The sequence below is a fragment of the Macaca thibetana genome, chromosome X (genome assembly GCF_024542745.1).
Source record: "Macaca thibetana thibetana isolate TM-01 chromosome X, ASM2454274v1, whole genome shotgun sequence".
Lineage (NCBI taxonomy): Eukaryota > Metazoa > Chordata > Mammalia > Primates > Cercopithecidae > Macaca > Macaca thibetana.
In genome coordinates, this window is record NC_065598.1 from 113,232,660 (window position 1) to 113,256,400 (window position 23,741).

The 23,741-nt window shown below is 39.3% G+C and overlaps 1 protein-coding gene across 3 annotated transcripts in view; it reads right to left on the reverse strand.

The window, feature by feature from the left end:
• The window catches only part of KLHL13 (kelch like family member 13), a 201,293-nt gene extending 188,744 nt beyond the window's left edge, over positions 1-12,549 (reverse strand). For 2 of the 3 annotated variants that reach the window (XM_050777506.1, XM_050777500.1), the window contains exon 1: positions 12,196-12,266. The gene's annotated coding sequence lies outside the window, so the exon portion shown is untranslated. Of the gene's footprint in view, positions 1-12,195 lie in introns of all 3 variants that reach the window. The other variant, XM_050777507.1, reaches the window with a different exon arrangement.
• Between the last annotated feature and the right edge of the window lie 11,192 nt (positions 12,550-23,741).

The following is a 23,741-nucleotide window of genomic DNA, read 5'->3' on the forward strand; positions in this document are numbered from 1 at the left end:
ATTGCTAGGCATGTTGATGTGCGCCTGTGGTCCCAGCTACTCAGGAGGCTGAGGTGGGAGAAACATTTGAGCCCCAGAGGTCAAGTCTGCAGTAAGCTGTGATCATGCCACTGCATCCTAGCCTGGAAAACAGAATGAAGCCCTGTCTCAAAAAAAAAAAAAAAAAAAAAAAGACATTTTCCACAACACACCACCCCAATACTATGCCCCAGCCAAACAAAAGGTGTGGGGGAGTTGCTTTTACCTCTATCATCTGTCCACTAGTAACCTATGCCAGGTATAACCTTTAGAAGTATTTAAAAATATCAGTGTATACACATAAAATTTCTCAGAAATCTTTGGCTCTGGCCCATTATAGAGCATACACAGACAAGGAGGCAGCCACTCATACTAGTGGGTTTAGCAGTTTTGTTTTAAATACAAGTCTGGCTTTGCTATTTAGAACTAAGATCAATACCTTTATGACAAATACAAATATACAATCAACTTGAATTGAGAATTCAAAATTAGATCAATCCATAATCCCTTGAAAGACTGTCACCGATCAAAATTAAATTAAAAGGAGGAAGAGCTCTACAGCAATTTGGAGCTAGACTGCAGAAAAACGGCATGAGGTCTGTTAGACTGAGCATAAATCATGAATATTTTGATAGAGAAGCAGTAGTACCAACAGACACACTAGTTCCATCCTCTTTGTGGCCACATTTGTTTCAAAGCAAGTTTCTCTTTTTGAGGTGATAAAAATGTTCTAAAATTGTGGTGACAGTTGCTCAGCTCTGTGAGTATACTAAACACTACTGAATTATATTAAACAGGTAAATTGTATGATGAGTGAATTATATCTTAGTAAAGCCGTTAAATATTTTTTTCAACACAGGATTGTGAAGTCAAATATTGTACACAAAAACAGAGCTCTGATTAGCTGCCAGTAAAAAGATTCCCAATTTGTTTTAACCTCTAAAGTTTTTTTCCAGTTTAAAATAAACACGCCCACACACACATATACAGACATGCACCTGTGCACACACACATGCACATATGTACACATAGCTTTGGGCATTAAAATATTCAGAAATATGTTCCTTGCTTTTCAATAAGACCTCCTTGAAAAGTGCCTTCTTCAAAATATCTTTCCAACTTTAACACCCTCATCTGATCATTTCTCTGTATTTCTCTAGAATCTGTTTTCTAACATGCCTTTTTTAAATATCATGCTCTCTTATATAATGGCTTCTGTCAGAGACAGAATGAAAGGAAGTGTTGTGGTTAAAAGCATAGACTCAAGAATCAGACTACATGGATTTTATTCCTAGCTCTTATATTTATTAGGTGTGTAACCACAGGCAAGTTATCCAGCATCTATGTGCCTCAGATTCCTCATCTGTAAAGTGGAGCTAGTAATAGTTCCTACCTCATCATATTGTTATATGGTTTAAAATGTATCAATGCATCAGATGCACTTGGAAGGGTCCCAGGCTCATAATGAGTGCAATAATGATTTATTAGTCACTGGCTGGTTGGTAATAATATTAGTATTGGCCGATATCAAATTGACTCATGTTCTCTGTTGCCCCTGGCAAGATTATAACCTATTTCAGGGCAGTGAACACATTTTCTACCTCCTAGTAGAGTGCTTAACGTATAATTGCTTGTTCATAAATGTTTACATGGATACTGTACCTATATGATACCAAAAGTACTTATAAAATTCTTACTAAATCCAAAACTCATTTTGATAAATACCAAATTGTGCAAGAAAGTGTATAGGTATAGAATGTAGGTATCACAACTACTGACATTTTGCTTTAACCCCATCAATTGAAAGGCTACAGATATTAAAGGATCCTTTGGGCTAAAGAGCTTTTAATATCATTAGTACAAAAGCATTGGATTAGAAACTAAAGGCCTACTCTTAGCTCCACCTCACAGGATGCAACCCTTCTGCAATTTACTTAAACTCACTGTGCATATTCCACAGGAATAAACAGAATAAGGACAGTTAATCATGCTTCAAAAGAAAGATGCTCTAAAAATAAAGGGTATTATCTTTATTTAAGGTTTCAGCTAATGACCTAATGGTAGAGTAAGTCTAATTTTTCTAAAATATATATATATTTGACTATTGTCTTTTTATCATCAAATGATACTGAGAATGATAGCTATCTATAAATGTAGGTATCACTGCTAATAAATATTTCATCAATATAGTGAGCTAAGTTTTTCAAGCACTTGGATATACATTATCTTAATAACAGTCACAAAAACCTGTGAATATACAGTATATGACCAATGTGTTACCTGGTCTTTTCCCTTCTGTGCACCTGTGGCATTTCATAACCAAGGATTATCTGTCTCATCATTTGTCTGACATTGGAACCAAAGGGCATCATGTAAGAAAGTAGGAAAGATACATTCATGTACTTTCAACTTAAAAGATTAGTCTATCCCTCTAACATCTAAAGCTGTTCTCAATACTCCATTTAGATTTATCCATTCATCAAAGCTACTATCAAACTTTTATCTTCTCTTAAAGTATTATTTGATTTGCTATTAGAGTAATCATGATAAAAACTTGAAATAACCATAACAACTCAAAATGCATAAAAAGACATTATTCACAACAGAATTATACCTCTTCTCAATGACTTAACTATTACAAATGCTTCAGTATTTTCTTCTTTGGCGACTTAAAATCTGGAACAATTAGCGATAAATCAGAAAAATGTGTGACCTCTGTGATTATCAGAAGACCAAATGTTTTCATGTTTAAAAGACAACATTGTTCATAGTATACATTATCCTGCATATCCCTTTTCCTTCAAAATGGATATTAAAATTTAAAATCCTATTAAACCAAACAGTATCACATTTAAATAAATATTGGGTTAATTGTATTAAAAACTGACATTTTTCTTGGATTCAATGTGATGCCATATTTGAGTAAGTAATAAGCCAAGCATTCACCGTAAACTTTCTCGTCTGCCAGAAAACTAGTGTTACTTCTAAACAGTCTACTCACCACTTACGAGATGCACATTCGAAAAACAGCATTCCAGCTAGGATTAAGACAATATAAACAAAGAAGACACACAATATCACATTTCTGCTTCATATATGATTGGCAAAGCTCCTATAGTATGCTCCAAGTTATCAACTAATTCAGCCACAAATCGATGAAAATAGTCAATAATAAGTAAAGTTATATTTCATATGTGGCTTAAGTGTGCTTAGCACTCTATATGCGTTATTAATTTAATCCTTAAACTAGATGAGATAGTTTACAAGGGAGATAAACAAGGTTCAGAGAGGTGAAGCAAGTTGCCCAACAAGAGGCAGTCAGGATTTGAACCCAAGCCTATGATTCCAAGGTTCAAGATCATAGCCATTAAGCTCTACTGCCTTTCCACTAAGAAATATCCAAGAGTGAGGCCAGGTGCAGTGGCTCATGTCTGTAATCGCAGCAAATTGGGACGATGAGGATTGCTTGAGCCCAGGACCAGCCTGAGCAACATGGTGAAACCCTGTCTCTACAAAAAATACATAAAATTAGCCAGGCGTGGTGGCATGCACCTGTAGTCCCAGCTACTTGGGAGGCTGAGGTGGGAGGATCAGTTGAACTTGGGAGGTTGAAGCTGTAGTGATCCTTGACTTTGCACCACTGCACTCCAGCCTGAGTGACAGAGTGAGACCCTGTCATCTTAAGAGAAAAAAGAAACATCCAAGAGTGGAACAGAAAACTTTGTTGAAATGATCTTTAGAAATGTATCGCCATTTTTTAAAAGTGGAACCAAGAAACAAAACTCTACAAGCTACAAGCAAAACTCTTATCTCCTTTTACTGAACAGACTGTAAAAGCACTTCACACGTAGACTATAAAGACCATCCATTAATCACAATCCTCTAGACCCATGTCCTTACAAGCTTTGAGCAGTAACACAACAATATAACAATGTCAGGCCCTGTGAACTATGTCTGGCATGGAACAACAACAATGAAAGTGGGACTGCAATAATGAAAATCAGTTGAAAGATTTAGTGTTTGACTTACTCCATTTACTTTCATCCCCTTTCTTCACTGCCTTTTTCTTCTTCATCTTTCTCATCTGGAGCAAATTAAACCATCACGTTGTAACAGGCATTCCTCCAATGCTCTGCTGGCCTATTTTCAAAACCATCTCAAACTGTAGAAACCTTTTATCAACCTCAAAGCACATAATCCTTGACAACTTTCTTCTAGTATTAACTATTTCAGTGGCCAGCAATTAACAAAGCAATTTGTATCCTATGTTGTAAATGAAAGCAACTTTAAAGTTAGCAAAAGTGAACTTCAAATCAGTGAGACAGGCAAGTGTGCACAGAATAAGGCAAAGGTTTGACACCAAGAACTGTGCTGCTTTAAGTTCGTGGTCCTTGTGTCCTAATAACCTCTAACTTTTTTTTTTTTTTTTTTTTTTTTTTTTTTGAAACAGGTTCTCACTCCATCACCCAGACTGAAGAGCAGTGGTGTGATTATAGCCCACTGCAACCTTGAACTCCTGGGCTCAAGGGATCCTCCTGCCTAAACGTCCCAAGTAGTTGAGACTATAGGTGTGTGCCTCCATGCCCAGCTAATTTTTTAATTTGTTGTTGTTGTTGTTGTTCTTATAGAGACAGGGTCTCGCTTTGTTGACCAGGATGGTCTTGAACTTCTGGGCTCAAGCAATGCTCCCGCCTAGGCATCCCAAAGTGTTGGGATAACAGGAGTGAGCCACTGCGTCTGGCCTAATAACCTCTAATCTTAAGATATCATTCCCTAGGCAGGTCCTTCTCAGTCACCCTTAGCCATTACCCACCAACATTAAAAACTCTGTAAGAACTCAACACATGTTTAGATTTAGACCATTAGACCAAGGGTAGCCAATATGTACCCTTGAAATTGCGCAACAGAGAAAAACATTAATATCCATTAACTTTTCCACAGGTCATCATGGGAATTTATGGCTATGAAAATGTTTGGGTGTTTGACTAAAAGAACAGATTCGGGCAGTACAGCACCACCTCAGTGTTTTCCAAAGGGTCATCTCAGGGTTACCACAGCTGTCCTTGTAAGCAGAGACTTTCTCTGAAATATTGGGGTTTACCTCAAATTTTCTATGAATATTGTGTTCTAAGGCAAATTCATGTATCTGAATTTGCTTAAAGATTTTTAAATAGCTACCAGTTAACGTTCTCCTAAATCTCTGTGTAAAACAGATGCTTCAAGAAAATACAAGCTGCTTTATTTTGCGGCTCCTGGGCGCACTACCTTGTCACCACCCTGCTCAATCAGTACATGTGCTCCACTTTGAAGGACCCAAAGTAATGGAAAGAGCACTAGATAGAGATTCTGTTTGTTTAGACTAGCACAATGCTTGGAATATAATAGGCACTTAATAAGTATTTGTTGAATGAATTGGCAGGATGGTTTCAAGGACTAGTTTTCAACTGCAAGAAAATTGCAGAAAAAATCCTTTGAGACATATAATTACTAGCAACCCCACAAAAGTGAAGAAAAAAAAAACAGGCCAGGTACGGTGGCTCATGCCTGTAATCCCAATACTTTGGGAGGCCACGGCATGAGGATCACTTGAGGCCAGGGGTTCAAGACCAGCCTGGGCAGCATAGTGAAATCTCATCTCTACCAAAAACAAAAACTTAAGAAAATATACCAATTGTATATTGGTAAAGAACAAGAAAATCCATTTTGTTTTAGTTTAGTCAGAAAAGAAAATGCTGTCAAGATGTTATATAAAGATAATACCATGGGGGGTTGTGTTAAGATAATTAAAACCCAGTTCATATCATGGACACCAAGAAGAGTTTTCAATTAACTCTTGGGTTTTCCTTTGCATGTTTTTAATCTTAATGATGTCAAGTTTACAGAGGAAAATAAAGAATTGTAACGCACACTCATGTTCCCATGTAACCATGCAGGGCGCTGGGGCTGAGGAAGGTCAGGAATCATGTCTCATTTGTTTTCTACCTTTCTCTTGCTTTTTGTTGTTGTTGTTGTTGTTGTTGTTGTTGAAATTGAGTCTCACCCTGTCACCAGGCTGGAGTGCAGTGGCACGATCTTGGCTCACTGCAACCTCTGACTCCCTGGCTCAAGCGATTCTCCTGCCTCAGCCTCCCGAGTGGCTGGGATTACAGGCACATGCCACCACACCCAGCTCATTTTTGTATTTTTAGTAGAGACAAGGTTTCAGCATGTTGGCCAGGATGGTCTCGATCTCCTGATCTCATGATCCACCCGCCTTGGCCTCCCAAAGTGCTGGGATTACAGGCGTGAGCCACCATGCCCGGCTTTCTCTTGCTTTTAATACAGATTTCTATACACATTAGCAGTTCAACAAATGTTCAACAACTACAAAAAAAAATAAGTGTCTAATCACATTAAATAAATTCTTAACTGAATTTCTTACCCTCGCCCCCACAAAAGACTCTCTTGTGCTAAAGAAGCATAGTTTGGTTTAAATAACAACAGAAAAACAAAAAGTAAAGTGCTCTGAATGGTATCAGATGAGAGTACCAACAGACGAGTCTTGGCTCATTTCAATTACATGACCCTGCCATATCTATTTCCCTATGACATGAGGACCATTCAGCGAGTCCTCTATTCACAGAGTTACTGCATGAGTCAATCAGTACATATTTACATGGTAACTATTATGAGCAAGCTATTGTGGAAAGATAAAGTAGTTTATTTACCTCCCTAATCACCACCCACAGCAACAACATACTATGTGCAAGGCCCTGATTTAAGCAGTTTACTGCAAGGTGTACAATCTCATTTTAAAATCTTGGTGCCAGATGTGTTTCTGAATTTAGGAATGTCCAAACCTTTAGACAGGAAATAAACTTCATATACCATATGTTATGTAATACACCATTAGGGTCTATGGTGCAACCCCATAAACATATTAGCAATTCTATAGCAAAACAAAATAAAGATCAACATTAAGTAGAATAAAGACTATAAATACCCTATGCCAGTTTAAGTCAGGTTTTGCCACCACATGAGTTTTGGCATCTAAGTTACCAAATAACATTTTTATCAGTTTTCAGAGCTTTTGAAATTTAAAAATTGCAAACAAATTGTGGGCCTAGGCCAGGGGAGGTGGCTCACGCCTGCAATCCCAGCACTTTGGGAGCCCAAGATGGGTGGACCACCTGAGGTCAAGAGTTTGAGACCAGCCTCGCCAACACGGTGAAACCCGTCTCTACTAAAAATAAAAAGTTAGGCCAGGAGCAGTGGCTCACGCCTGTAATCTCAACACTTTGGGAGGCCGAGGCGGGTGGATCACGAGGTCAGGAGATCGAGATCATCATCACTAACATGGTGAAACCCCGTCTCTACTAAAAATACAAAAAATTAGCCTGGTGTGGTGGCACGCACCTGCAGTCCCAGCTACTCGGGAGGCTGAGGTAGGAGAATCGCTTGAACCCGGGAGGCAGAGGTTGCAGTGAGCCGGGATCATGCCACTGCACTCCAGCCTGGGCAACAGAGCCAGACTCCGTCTCAACAAAAAAAAAAAAAAAAGAAAGAAAGAAAAAGAAAAAGTGGGCCTAGCTAATTCATGTAATCTTAGCAAGTACCATAAGAGGCAAGTTCTATTATCCCTTTTTTACATATAAGATAACTGAGGTACAGAGAGGTTTACTAACTCACCCAGTGTCCCACAACTATTAAGTCTCCTAGCTGGAATTGAAACCTAGGTGGCCTAGTTCCAGAGCTTGAACTCTGAACAAGTATGCTCTACAACCTCTCTCAGAAACCACTTCAGAACACCAGACAAACACATGAAAAGTATATCAAAAAATTAATAGGAGAAACATCACAAGACAGCATTTATTCATTATTCAATAACTATTTATAAAGTGCATACCATGTGCTGGGTGCTCAGAATACAACAGTGAGCGAACCAGATAAGGTCTAGGTGGCCTTCATGAAGCCAGAGGCAAGTGGGGAGATGGCCAGGCACCAAAATAAGCATAATTATGACACAACAGGGCAAGTGCTGTTCACCTTCAGATGGGGAGATCTAGTTCAATGAGGAATAGTGTAATAGGACCTGGGATTCCAAATGACAAAAAAGAAAGACAAGGCATCCATTTGACAAGCACCTACTGTGCACCTACTCTATGCCAGGAATAATGCTAAGCACAAAAGTTCCAAACTGGGGAAAATCAGTTTAAACCAACAGAGATTTGTGAAAGAGAATAATAAGGACATATGGGAAAGTAGGCTGGGATCAAATCATGGAGGATCCTTGCTTGAGTGGCTCAGTTAAGGAGGAAGTTGACCCTGCAGGCACTGATCAAGGTTATTTTGCATGTTATTCCCCCACAATATTAGGATTTACTCCTGTGGAATGTCAATAATCATCTGCATTCCTATTTGGGACCAACTAGACCTCAAAGCTGGATTGCTTTCAAGGAAGGGCTTAGGGCAATAAATTCATTGAAGCTTCAGGAAACACAGTAGCCCTAATCTCTCAAGGAATAAAAGTATGGCCATTTGAAAATGTTGGAGAGGCAACAGGTAAAAGAAAATGATAAGCCCTTCTTAAAATTCCAAAGGCCCTTTCTAAAACCTAGGTTATTCCTTTACACACAAATAAAATGTCCAACCTTCCAAAGGAAACATATTTCCATGAGAAAATAAGACATCATTCTTTGAAAAATAAATTCTTAAGTTGAACAATGATCTGATTTTTAATAAAGTTGGTGACAACTTACCTTGTAGCACAAGTCACAATGTGACAGTGGAAAGTAAACTGCCTTTTAACATACTCACCTCAGTGTTCCCATTCCCCCATCCCCTTACCAAAACAGAGTAGAGGAACTGGATTACATGATTATTTAGCATATTGATCATACAGTTTTTTTTTATTCTCAGGTATTAATATAAATGACTGAGTGAGTAGACATTCTATTTATCCTCTGCAAAACTTTTTTTTAATTTCCTTGGATAATTTTTTTAAGCCAATGACCTTCCCCAGGAAAGACTCTTCAGTGGCTTCCTATTGTTCTAAGAATCAAACCCAAATTCTTTCTCAGGACCTCCAAGTCCTATTTATCTGTTATTGAGCTGCTTCTAGGCTCTGTAACATCTTCTTTAATCACTATCAGCTCACGAGGATCCAGTCATGCTGACTTGCTTTCTGCTCTTCAAAAACGCCAAGTCTCTTTTTCCCCCCTCAAGGCCTTGGCTCTTACTCTTCTCTCTGCAAGAATGTTATCTGGGGAATGTTCTCCCAGATTCTGACAAGGTAGGCCTATTCTCTCTTCTCTTTCAGGTCTCTGCTCAATCATCTTCTCTGAGAGGCCTTTCCTGACTTCCGACACTAAAATAGGCCCTTCCTAGTTATCTGTATCATATTCCCCTACTTATTGTCATTGCTGTTACTACAGTCTATAAGGATCTTCTTCATTTGTTTGCTTGTTTATTGTCTATATTCTCTGGTAGAATATAAGCACTGTGATACTCCACAAGAGCAAAGATCATGCTTTATGAGGTTTATCATTGTGCCTAATACAGGGCCTTGGCACACAAGTACCAAATAGATTTTGTAAAATGAATTAGTAAATGAATGAATGATACAAAAAAAACTGATTGTTATGAATATCAGTAACTTGAGAAAGCCGTTCTTATAATTTTGAGATATTTTCTCTAGGGCTATTCATTTCTCTACAGTCTTTCCACATTTTCTGAAATAATTCCTGGAAATTTGTTGTATTATTTCATAGCAATAAAAATACATCGGTTTCAATCAGTGGATTTAAGAAAAAAATATTTTCAAGAGGTTTTAGTGGCTTACCAAACATCAATAAAAATCAAAAAATTTGAAAATTGGTCAGTCTCATTTCACTACCGCAAGTCAAATTACATGAAGAGAATGTGAAATGTAAATAAAATGAGAAAGAAGATAATCCAATAAATAAGTGCAGTTACATTTAGTAATAACAGAAATATCCAGTCTGATAATCTCTAGGTGTACCAGATGGACTATCAAACACCTATTGAGTCATATTGAAGATTCAGAGCAAAATGTTTATGGCTAATTCACATCCACCTTTATTCTTTTCCTGGCAAATACAGTCTTACTATGCAATCACATTACTAGCAATCTTAGCTTAGATTTTGTATCAATAACAATCATGAAAAGAAAAAAGTAAGAAAATAGTATAAACTCTTTTCCTTGAAAAAGTTGTAAGTTTTTATGTCTTTTGAGAATGGTTTGCTAAGAAAATTACAGATTTAGAAAGGTGGGCCTATTAGAATAAGTACCCTTTCCCTACTACATTCCATTTTTTAATAAACCTCAAGTAAACCCAGGAATTTACCAAATCAATTGGGAAACTACAAATCATCTGCAAGTTATCTAACTAAATGGATAAGCAATAGGCTTTACTTTTCTTGTGAAAACTACTTTCTTCAGAACATCAACTAAGCCTTATATAATCACACGACACTTTTTGAAGTGTGTTTATAAAAATGGCAAATTAAAAACCTTGGGCTTTTTAATAATTGAAGCTCTTATTTATCTGTTTTTTAAATACATCATTTGATGTTGCAGCAGAAACTACTCTCATCTCACTGCCATAAGAAGTGCCACCGGGACAGTGAAATTTAGCCATTATCTTCATTCACAACCTGGTTTCTTCTGAGATTGCTGCCAATTAGTGCACACTGTGTCAATGGCAACACTAGGTCACACATCAGGCAAACAACTCTTTTACCGTTAAGTATGAGGCTATTAATAAGAACTTGCAGTTAAGGGAGCTAATATTTTTAGATGTAAAATGATGTCATAAATGCTGAATTATTTCATTTTTCTCAGTTTTTAAATTTGAACACTAGATACAGCCTATTTCCAAAAACACAGCTGCATATGTCAGCATGTGCTTGTTCACTGGTATTTGCCTCCACTGTGTGCTTCTCCATTCAGTTTTCTTCACACACTAATTGCAGTATGGAAGTGAGCAAATGAACCTCAGTATGGGAGCTAACACCACAACTACATGGGGAGAAAGTGATATCCCTAAGAGTGAGTAGTCTTTTTTGTAACTACGTGGTTTTAAAATACGCTGCTTTTAGACGGTTTATACAAATATGAAATCTACTGTTAAGAAACTGTGGCTTCAAAAAAATAATAAATTTTTTAAAAAGCAGGTGCTCTCCAGAGACAGTTTTAAATTCCAGCGTTTCTTAGTCTCCATTCAATGTGCTTAGTTGCCAGCCTATGCTAACTTGAACGACTTTATCCCAAACTACTAAAGTCCTCTGACTACATTAAAACTATGAACATCCCAGTTTACAATTAGAGAAATGGAGCCAGGCATCACAAGCCCCACCAATCCTCTCTCTCAGGCCTGTTCAGCAGCCAGGGAATAATCAGATTTAGGACCACGTACGAAAATTGCGTACAAACATATATACATACATTTTAAGTGACTATTGTTCTTGGGCTAAGTTAATGAAACCTAGAAAGAAACTTTAAAGTTCCCTAGTTGATATTTACTAAGGCTATTTAGTGAAGGGATGATCTCATCACTTTCAGTAAACTGTAGCCTAGACTATAAGCCTCCACGAAAATCATTAGTCAACTGTGATTAAACAAGCAAACAAAAAAAAAAGTCAAAATATTCAGAGCTGAAGACATTCAGAGCGAAGTTAAAAGCTTCGAGGAAGAAGAGGAGTGTGCTCCTGACTTGGGAGCCAGGAGAGGAGCCTCCTAAGTAAGAAGCTTCTGAAGGAAGAGATGGATTAGGAGGCACAAAGCAGAAACTGTTAGAGGGCAAGAGACAGTGGGGCCGGGGCGGGCAGAGGGACCCCAGACCGTCAGGGCAGCAACAGCGAGGCCCAGAGAAGAAAATCTTGGAGAGATGACAAAGCAGCACAGGAAAGCCGGCTTCTGGGGTCCTAGAAAAACCCAGGCGTCCGACGGAGCCAGAAGGACCGGGAGAACGGGATGCGAAGGTGTAAGGATGAGGGCGCGCACCAGCACGCGGGAGAAAAAGAGGGGGCGGCGGGCAAAACGAAGCTGGTTCCCTGCTCCTCTACTCCTCTGCCCCTGGTACAGATCGCAACTCCTCGCCGCGCACCGCGCAGCGCCAGGTCCGGAGGCAGGGAAGCGGCTGATGGAGCCCCTGTGACTTCGGGACCCTGCCTCACCTTGCTCGCCGCGTCCTGGCGTCGCGCCGCTTGTCCGCCGGGTGCTGCGCTCCGAGGGCCAAAGAGGGAGTCTCGCGGCGCAGCCGGGGCTCCCTCCTGCTGCGAGGCACCAGCACCCGCACCTTCGCACCCTCTGCTAGTCCCGGCCACTTCACCCTGTCCTGGCGCAAGCGGAGAGCACGGACCCTAACCCGAATGCCGCTCCAGTTATTTTCAAAACTCCCCGTTCCAGGCTTCCCGGGAATAGGAGCTGAGCTACTGCGGCCGCAGCGGCAGAGCCTCCGCCTGACCTCACCAGGGTGTGGGGGGGACTGCTGAGGGAGGGGGGGCGGGAACCCAGTTGGGGAGGGAGGGGGCAGTGGGGGGAGGGAGCGCGCGGGCGGGGGAAACATGGCGGCAGGGGTGGCCCCGGCGGCGCCTGCGCGGGAGGCAGGGTGGCGGGGAGCTGTGGCTAGGACAGTGTGTGGGGTCCCAACGGAACTCCCGGGCTGTAGCCAAAGCTTGACAGGGCTGGACCCTGAAGCTGAATGACCGCTAAGTGGCCCTCACGCCTCCGAACCCGGGAGGGTCGGGTGTGAGCCCACATGGCTTCTAGTGCCGGGAGGCAGAGAAAGTGAAAAGTGTCAAGTATCCAAGGACAACAGTGCAGCCGCCCTGGGTTAGCCACTCCAAGGAGGTCCACCCGTGCATTCTGCCAGCCGTGGCCTCGGCCTCCTCATAGTCACGGCAGGGCCCCGGCAAAGGGTGTGCTCTGGAAGCGGTGCCACCTCACCTCAGTGGGGCCCACGTCTCAAAATAAGCCTGACCCAGGCTCTCACACAAATACCACTCTTCTAGTGGGATAAGCGCTTCATCCCTCCCCCTCCCTGCTGCAGTACACAACATTAAGAAAGAGGAAGGATAAAAACTACAAATAATCGTTTAACATTTTACTGAGCGTCTGCTATGAACCAAGCACTGAAGCTTCAACTTACCTAATTCACAGCTACTCTGTAAGTTACACACTATTGTCTCCATTTTACAAGTGACAAAACTGAGGTGTATAGGTTAAGCAAGTTGCCAGAGGTTACGTAAATAGTGACAGAGCGGGACTCAGGATCCCAAGCGGTGTGATTCTGGCACCCAGGCTCTTAACTATGCGACCTGCTTCCCAACTCTGGTGGGACTGCTCTTCTAAGTCAGAATCTTGATTCTGTTCTATCAGCCTAGCCCCCAACAAAAACCCCCGTCAAGCCTGTTTTTCCCCTTGCTTGTCTTCTATTCATTCTTTGCCTTCTTGACGGTTACAGCCTGGGGCCACCTTCTTACACCTCTTCCTTTGCCCTTCCTTGCCTTTCTACTTATAATTCCAGACTCCTCCTTGGGAAAATAAAGGGAGTTTGCTCTTAGCAACCAGTTTAATCACTGTTGTGATTTTTTTCTTTGGCTGTTTTTTGGTTTTTTTTTTAAGGAAGTGATGCGGTGAGTGTGGAATCTTTATGTTTTCTAGGATTTCTCCCTCTGGGATCTGAGATCTTCAACATTGCTGACTTTGTATTTCAACTTACATACACTGAAATTCTAGTAGAAGGTTTTAGGTAAATTTGAGAATAATCAGCTACTCAAAAACTTGCTAGAACTAAAGATAATACCACATTGTTGGACTTTACCAAATATTCAAAGAACTCCAAATATACATAGAATTTGCATTATTACCTTTTACCTGCAAGTGTATTGAACCCAATTCCCCTTTGTTAACAGGAATGCATCCATTGGCTTCTCCACTATGCTTATTCAATAATTATTGTACAGCTACCTTACACACTAAATGCTTATTAGGTAGAAAGCACCTTTTACAGAAGTTTACAATCTGACTGAGGTGATATATTTCAAGCAATCACTTTTAGCATGTATCAAAAACCTGGCACATAAGTTTAAAAAAAAAAAAAGTACAAACTGAGCTGGTGTACACTCGAGTCACTGCTTTATCCTGCCATTAAAAGGTTCAAGTGGGGTTAGTTTATAATAAGTTTCTCCCACAGAAAGGCCAGTAAAAATGGGACAATCCGGTGTGGCCAAGCAGGCCTTATCTACACAAAGAGAAAACCCTCATAGCAAGGTTGTTGAGATGGGGGCAACTACAGGATCTGCATTTGAACTACCAGTAGCTTGCACAGATTCTCAGTTAAAAAAGAAGAAGAAGAAGAAGGAGAAGGAGAAGGAGAAAGAGAAGGAGAAGGAGAAGGAGAAAGAGAAAAAAAAGAACTGGCAGTAAGATATTACAAATATACTTATCCAATAGAAGTCCATTGCTGTTTGTTTGGGTTCAGGTGCTTTATCTGAATACTTAATCTACTGGATAGAGCACTAGACTTGGAGTCAGAAGACAATTTATGTGCTATGTGACATTAAGTTAGTGCTCTGAGAGTGTTTTCCCAAATTTCCAGTGGGGAGTAAAATAATACTGGTCTGATATGCCCCACAGCATTGTTTAGGGTTTCAAATAAGATAACCTATGGGAGAGTAAGTTGTATTTGGAGAAAAGGTCTTTAAAGAGGTAATTCAGTTAAAGTGATGTCTCTAAGATGGGCCCGAATCCAATATGACTGCTGTCCTTTTAAGAAGAGTTTAGGACTTAGACATATATGCACACAGAGGAAAGACCATGTGAGGATGCAGTGAGAAGGCAGCCATTTGCAAGACAAGGAGGGGCTTCAGAAGAAACCAAACCTACCAACACCTTGATCTTCTAGAATTACAAGGAAATAAATTTATGTTGTTTAAGTTACCCAGTCCATGGGGTTACACTTTGTTATGGCAGGTCTAGCAAATGAATACAATGGGGAGCATTTCAAATGCCAGCTAGAGTATCCGCTGACTTCGTTATTGTTCGTTGCTAAAAACACACACATTAATTATCTGTTTCCATGTGTCAGGAGTCCAGGTATGGTTTAGCTGGGTGCACTGCTCAGGGTCTCACAAGGCTGCAATCAAGCTTTTGGCTGGGCTGTGTCCTCATGTGGAGCTCAGAATCTTCTTCCAAACTCATTCAGATTGTTGGCCAAATTCAGTTCCTTGCAGTTACAGAATTAAGACCCGTAGCATTTACTGGCTTTAGAGGCAGCCCCTCTCCATTAGCAGTTGACAACATGGTTGTTCTGCTTAGCCAAGGCCAACAGAAAAACTTCTTTCTCCTCAGGAGGGGTCTAGTGCCTCTTTTAAGGTCTTTTACCAGATTAAGTCAGGCCCTCCCAAGATTATCACCCTTTTGATTAATTCAAAAATTAACTGTGTGCCTTGATTACATCTGCAAAATCTCTTCATCTTTGCCACATAATATAACCTAATCACAAGAGTGATAGCCCAGCATATTCACAGGTCTCAACCACACCGAAGTGGAGAATGCATAACAGGAGACAAGAATCTTGGGACCATCTTAGAATTCTGCCTACCGTGCCCCAAATATTTGACAGCACCAATTAATTATACAATTATAAAAATTAACAGACCATACAGGCAGATGTGGGCACACACATAACATACATACAAACACACACACACACACACACACGCACACCCCCAAAGTGCACAGAGCTGGTAGCTGATCTCTAATCAGTCTAAAAGCATTTGCAAGCTTGCTGTGTGCCTAATGTGAAACTAAAAGATTTCAACTGCATTAACTCTGATTAAATAACAAATTGAAAACTATTTAGGATACATTTTGTCTCTCTGGTAAATTTGCGTTTCTTCAAAACACTCATCTCATCAATTATTGAATGGAACCTATTATTGAATGGAATCTATTTTTAAAAAAACCCTCACAGGGCTTTGGGTAGCATACACAGAAGGGTCTTGCTTTAGAAGTTAGAGATAAATCTGACTAAAGAGGTGCAAGACCTGTCCTGAAAACTTTAGGCTTGAATAAATGTAGAGATATACTGTATTCATAGGGCAGAAGAATTGATATCATTAAGATGTCAATTCACTCCTAATTGATCTATAGTTACAGCACAACCCCGATCAAAGTCCTAGCTGGCTTTTTCTGTAGAAATCAACAAGCTGATTCTAAAGTTCATATGGAAATGGACTAAAATAGCCAAAACAACTTTTAAAAAGAGCATTAGGGGGATAATACTACCTGATTTCAATTTTTACTGTAAAGCTACAATATTCAAGACAGTGTAGTATTGATCAATGAAACAGAATAGAGTCCATAAGCAGACCCACAACATATATGGGCAAGTGATTTTCAACAAATATTCAAAAACAATACTTCTTTCCATAGTGAGTACACCAATTTACATTGCCACCAACATTCTCCACATCCACATCAATACCTGTTATTCATCCTTTCTATAATAGCCATTCTGACAGCTGTGAGGTAATATTTCACCGTGGTTTTAATTCGCATTTCCCTTGATGATTAGAGATTTTCAACATTTTTAAATATATTTATTGGCGATTTGTATCTCTTCTTTTGAGAAATGTCTGTTCAGATCCTTTTCCCCCCTCTGGGTATATATTCAAAGGAATTGAAATCAGTATGTTAAAGAGATATCTGCACTCCAGTGTTTATTTCAGCATTATTCATAGTAGTTTAGTAGTCAAAACATGGAAGCAATCTAATAATCCATCGATGAATGAATGGATAAAGAAAATGTAGTATATATACACAATTAAATACTATACAACCTTAAAAAAAGAAATTCTGTCATTTGCATCCATGACAACGTGGAAAGAATTGGAGGAAATTATGCTAAGTGAAATAAGCCAGACATAGACAATACTGTATGATCTCACTCATATGTGGAATCTAAAAAAGTCAATCTCATAGAAACAGAAAGTAGAAAAGTGGTTATCAGAGGCAGGGGAAGGAGTAGGAAGCATGGGGAAAGTGAAGATGTTGATCAAAGGGTCCAAAGTTTCAGTTAGACTGGAGAATAAGTTTTAGTGACCTATTGCATGGCATAGTGACCGCAGCTAATAGTGTATATTTCAAAACTGCCAGAATAGATTTTTAAAATTCTCTCCTCCCACAAAAAAAAAAAAGATGAGTTGGTGAGGTGATGGATATGTTACTTATCTTGATTAAATCTTTCTATAATGTATACATAGACCAAAACCTCACATTGTATCCCACAAATATACACAAGTATTTTTTGTCCATTTAAAAAATTTAAAGGCAATTCAGTGGAGAAAGGATAGCTTTTTTCAACAATGGTGCTGGAACAACTGGACATCCATGTGAACTAAGATCCACACCTAATACCATCTACAAAAATTAACTCAAAATGCATCAAAGACCTAAATGTAAAATCTGGAGCTATAAAATTTCCAGAACTTTGGCAAAAACCTTTGTGACCTTGGGTTAAGCCAAGATTTTTTAGCTGTGACACCAAAAGCATGATCCACAAAAAGACAATAAGTTGAACTTTATCAAAATTGAAAAGAAACAACTCTTCTATAAAAGACACTGTTGACAGAAAGAAAAAAGAAACTACAGACTGGTAGAAAATATGCAAAAATCATATCTAATATTAAAAGACTTGCATACAGAATAAAGAACCTTCAAATCTCAATAACAAGAAGATGAACAACAAATTAAAAATAAAAACAGGTAAACTATTTGAACAGACACCACCAAAGAAGATATATCAAAAAAGCATGACAAACAAGCACATGAAAAGATTCTCAACATCATTAGTCATTAGGGAAATGCAAATCAAAGCCACAAGGAGATAACACTACAATGTACTAGAATACCTAGCACTAAAAAGAATAATTGTAATAAGTTTCTGCAAGGAACTACAACTCTCATATGCTGCTACTGTGAATGAAAAATGGTACACTCACTTTGGAAAATAGTTTGGCAGTCTTTTAAAAAGTTAAACATACACCTCCCATATCATCCAGACATTCCACTCCTAGGTACTTACCCAAGAAAAATGAAAGCATATGTCCATACAAAGACTTGTACATTAATATTCATAGCAGATGTATTAGTTATTAGCTAAAAATAGAAACAACCCAAAAGTCCATCAACAAGTGAAGTGATAAACTAGTACATCCATAAACTGGAATACTACCCAGCCATAAAAAGGAATGAATGTACTACAATATGATATGCATAACAATATGGATGAATCTCAAAATAACTATATCCAAGCGAACGATGCCACACAAAAAAGTATTCGGTGTATTATTTCATTTATATAAAAGTCTATAAAATGAAAATGAATCTGTAGTGATAGAATGCAGATCAGTGTTTGCCTTGGGGTGAGATTGGAGGGAGGGCAGAAAGGACAATTGGGTACAAGGGAATTTTTGGGATGATAAGTATATTCCTTATTGCTTTTATGGTAATGTTTTCACAAAACATGTCAATATTTATCAAATTGTACACTTTAAATATGCACAGTTTATTGTATGTCAGTGATACCTCAATAAAGCTGTTAAAATTAGTCATGTGCCTTGACAAACTGCAGTATCTCTAGTTTACTCCCTTTTTGTGAACAAGAATACAAAGACAGGAATACAGTCAAGGCTCAGGAATGGTTTGGAATCAGGGACTAGAGTGCTGGAAGGACTATCTCTGTCTCTTTTCTGCACAGTACCAGGAAATCTATTTCATTATTCTCTTTTATCACAGATGGGGATTTTATGCTTTCCCGGCTGCATGATAGGACTCAGTTGGTCACACATCCCTGGGTTTTATCTCCTCTATTCAACAGACCAGACAGACTGAGGCTGAAATCTCTGAAACCTAACTCTATATTCCATTGGAGTTATCTCTGACTGGCCATTTTGGTATCAGGTACCCAGTTCTGGATCAATGAACTAATCTCTGGCCTAGATTGAATCTAAACTAGATGGAGAAAATCTTAGCATAGCTGTTAAGAATTTGGGAAAACAAGCCGGGCATGGTAGCTCACACCTATAATCCCAGCTAGCAGGGAGGCTGAGGTAGGAGGATCACTTGAGGCTAGGAATTGGAAACCACCCTGAGCAACACAGCAAGACTCTGTCACAATAATAATAATAATAATAATAATAATAATAATAATAACTTGAGGACATAGTGGTCATGACTTCAAGTCAGTATTGAGGTTTCAGTTAGCTCCAAGAAGGCTTTTGTTATTTGCAACCAAAAGAGTTCTAACAAAATCACCTAGCATTTGTAATGGAGATATACGGTAAAAGCTAGAGACATCAAGTAGGCAACCACAATTTCTAAGGTCTCACCAAAAGAACTCCTGAGGCCTCCTCTTGCTATAAAAAATGTATTTCATGATTCTCATTGTAAACTCAAATTCTACCATAATTAGTAGAATGCATAACGGGGCATCCAGAAATTTAAGAGAAGGGAAGCCTCCTATCTTCTGTTTTCACCCTACCACATAGTTTTCCACCCATGCTCTGAAGTTAGGACCATTAAACAGAGAACAATGGGAAAGACTAGCTTTTAATCAAATTGAAGAAAGGACATATCATTCTCACTATAAGTAACTACACTGTTGTAAGTAGCAAGAAATTTAGGATGCCACCTAATACAAAAGGGATCATTGCTCCCCTCACACAACACCCTATGAACACAGAAAATGACATGGATGATGTTGAAGTTCAGGGGGCTATTTTATTATTTTTAGAGAAAAGGTCTCCCTCTGTCACCCAGGCTGGAGTGCTGTGGCATAATAAGAACTCACTGTAGGCTGGGCACACTCATCCCAGCACTTTGGGAGGCCGAGGCGGGTGGATCACTTGAGGTCAGGAGTTTGAGACCAGTCTGGCCAACATGGTGAAACCCCTTCTCTACTAACAATACAAGAATTAGCCAGGTGTGGTGGTGCGTGCCTATAATCCCAGCTACTCAAGAGGCTGAGGCAGGAGAATTGCTTGAACCTGGGAGGTGGAGGTTGCAGTGAGCCAAGATCGCGCCACTGCACTCCAGCCTGGGCAACAGAGTGAAACTCTGTCTCAAAAATAAATAAATAAATAAATAAATAAATAAATAAATAAATCATTGTAACCTCGAACTTCTGGACTCAAGCGAGCCTCCCTCCCCCGCCTCCCGACTAGAGAAAATGCCATTTTATTGTTCATACATTAGAGAATTTGTTAAATACCACTCACAAACTACAGTGGCATCATATTATACCAAACGTTCTATAGAAAAAAAAATGAAAATTATAAAGGGTTTGCATTGCACATGAAACCCCAGCAGTTATACTACTGACCACTCGGAAGAGAGATAGGCAGCAAGAGCTGCTTACTGAGTATATCAAGTTTAGAACTGAACACTTTTTTTTTTTTTTTTGAGATGGAGTCTCGCTCTGTCGCCCAGGCTAGAGTGCAGTGGCGCAATCTCGGCTCACTGCAAGCTCCGCCTACCAGTTCACGCCATTCTCCTGCCTCAGCCTCCCGAGTGGCTGGGACTACAGGCGCCCACCACCACGCCCGGCTAATTTTTTGTATTTTTAGTAGAGACGGGGTTTCACTGCCTTAGCCAGGATGGTCTCGATCTCCTGACCTCGTGATCCACCTGCCTCAGCCTCCCAAAGTGCTGGGATTACAAGCGTGAGCCACCACACCCAGCCCAGAACTGAACACATTTTTAAAAGAAAACAATATTTTGTCTACATTTGTGAAGACTTGGAACCACAGACAGTTTTTAAGGAAAAAAAAAAATTACTTTCAAGTATTTAGAGAAATGCAAATTAGATTGGCTAAGAGTTCATAGAAACCCTTAATAGACCGACTATATTAATCAGAAAGATAATCAGCCAAGTAAGGTATCCAAGTCTTCTCATATATTGTTTCCTGTAAGGACACTATTCCCCAGCCCTATTCGCCTAGACAACTTCCACAAGTCTTTAAGTCTCAGCTTGGTGCTTTTCTCCAGAAGACCTTTCCTGATACCTTAGACTAGAATGAGTATTTCTGTAATATTCCCAAAGCACCCTGTACTCTTCAAATCATAATGTCATCCTGTTAATGTAAACCATTATTTATCTTCTTGCTAGAATGTAAGCCCCATGAAGACTAGGTCTGTCTTGTTCTGTTACTGAATCCCAGTGTCTGAAGTAAAGCCTGTCACATTGGGACTGCACAAATAAATACTGTCGATTTAATTTGTTAACTCAACTCACTAAAGAATTATGTTGTGTGATGGACTAACTATATTAGCTTACCAACTGTACCTAAAAGAGGACATCAACGGTATTTATTCTTCTAAGTTCTTTATACTCTCCTGATACAATCTTGTCTATAATACTGATGTTCTTGGCAATGCTTTTATTTTTCCACAGATAGGGCAAACTCTCAGTTTCTGTCTAAATATTCTCGGATTCTCAACTAGTGAAGTACACATTAATGAAGCTATACTGCATTCTGATTAGATTATTCTTGAAACTTCCTAATAACCACTTCATTTCAGGGATTAAAAAGTTTCAGAATGTGATGTGTCTACTCAACATGAATGATTTTAACTATACAACTCTTTTTTATTCAGGCCCTGTGTACCTTAGCTGCCTAAATACGGAATTTTGTTATAAATCCCACATTCATACATCCAAGATACAGGAAATTACATTTCAATGGCATTTGTAATTTATTGGCACTTTTAGTAAAATTGGTTTTTTTACAACTGTTTCCTTACATTATAAATTATATCCAGCCAGAGGCTGCTCTTTAAGTATCCACACTCATCTTGCTCAACGTCAACACTATGCTAATTAGAAGTGTAGCCTCATTTGAGTGTCAGAAAAGCCCTGAACTCTTCTAGGCCTCCCATCTCACTCCTCACCCCAACCTGCTTACCAATCAGTACTTGTCGTTCTTGGGTTTGACATCCACTGATATTTCCTTGATTATTCTTAATAATGAGAATGAGTTGAGTTTATTATTTATTGAGTGCTATGATATGGCAGATACTGTACTCAACCCTTTAAAAACATTATCTCATTCAGTCCTTGAAACAATCCAGTGAGGTAGATGCCGTTAATGTTCCCACTTCACAGAGATGAGATCTGAAGCACAGGAAGTTACATAACTTCCTTAAGGTTTCACGAGTATTAAGAGACAGGGATGGGCTTCAATCCTGGGCAGGGCATCTCCAGAGCCTATGCTACAACATTTTTATGAAAATGTTAGTATATTGTTGTCACTCAGGGGAGGGCTTTCCCTCACCTTCCACCTTGCTCTGGCCTTCTCAGTGAAACAGGAAAAATAAATAAATTATATTACTTTTACTTGAGATACTTGGGTACAAACATGGCCAAAAAGAACATCTATTTTTTTTCATTTTAAGTTTCATCATCATTCTTCTTCCTAATCTCTACCTACACTCTATGTATTTGAAAATTACTATGGAAGATTCTCTTTACAACAGGAAAGTTATACACAGAATATCAATTTATCCCCACATTCCTTGTTATTGACAGTTCTTTCTTCCATGTTCAAACTTAACATTTAAAAACTGAGTCCGGGAACAGTGGCTCGCTCCTCTAATCCCAGCATTTTGGGAGGCTTAGGTGGGTGGATCACTGGAGGCCAGGAGTTTGAGACCAGCTTGGCTGACATGGTGAAACCCCATCTCTACTAAAATTACAAAATTTAGCCAGGCATGGTGCCAGGCGCCTGTAGTCCCAGGCGCTCAGGAGGCTAAGGCAGGGAATAATTTGAACCTTGGAGGCAGTGAGCCGAGATAGCACCACTACACTCCAGCCTGGGCAATAGCGCAAGACCCTGTCTCAAAAATAAAAACAAAAACCGAGTTATGCCAGGAGTGGTGGCACCTGCCTGCAATCCTAGCTACTCAGGAGGCGGAGGTGGGAGGATTGCTTGAGCCCAGGTGTTCAAATCCAGCCCGGGCAACAGAGCAAGACCTAGTCTATACTAAAAATAAAAAACAAAAATAGCCTGGCATGGTGGTGTGCACCTGTATTCCCAGCTACCTGGGAGGCTGAGGTAGGAGGATCATTTGATCATTTTCACTCCAGTCTGGGCAAATGAGTGAGACCCTATCTCCAGATTGATGGATGGATAGATAGGTAGATAGATAGATATTTAATAGATAGATTTTAATTTTAAAAAATAAATTAATTTTTAAAAATTATATGAATAAAAAGTATTAAATTTTTGAGTTGGAAAGAACCTTAAAGACGATCCAACCTCTTCATCTTACAAGTGAAGGTCTCTGGATCAAGACTCAATATGCCAGGCATTTAGTTAGTTAATTCTGCAAATATTTATTGAGTACCAACTATGTATTTGAGATGGTGCAGAAGAGACAAAATTATGAGTTTGAAAAGCTTATATTCTAGTAAGGTAAGATAATAATCAAGAAATACCATAACATGATAATTCCAGGTAATGATATGTGTCATACAAAATAAAACAAGGAAATGTTTTATAGTAAGTGAGCAGTATACGTAGTGAGTGATCTGGGATGGGAGAAACTAATTCTGAAGGGGTAGTCAGGAAAAACTGCTTTTAAGAAGTAAAATTTATACCGAGCTCTGAATGTTGAAAGGAAGTCATGCCAGCAAAGATCCGAGGGAAAATCATTC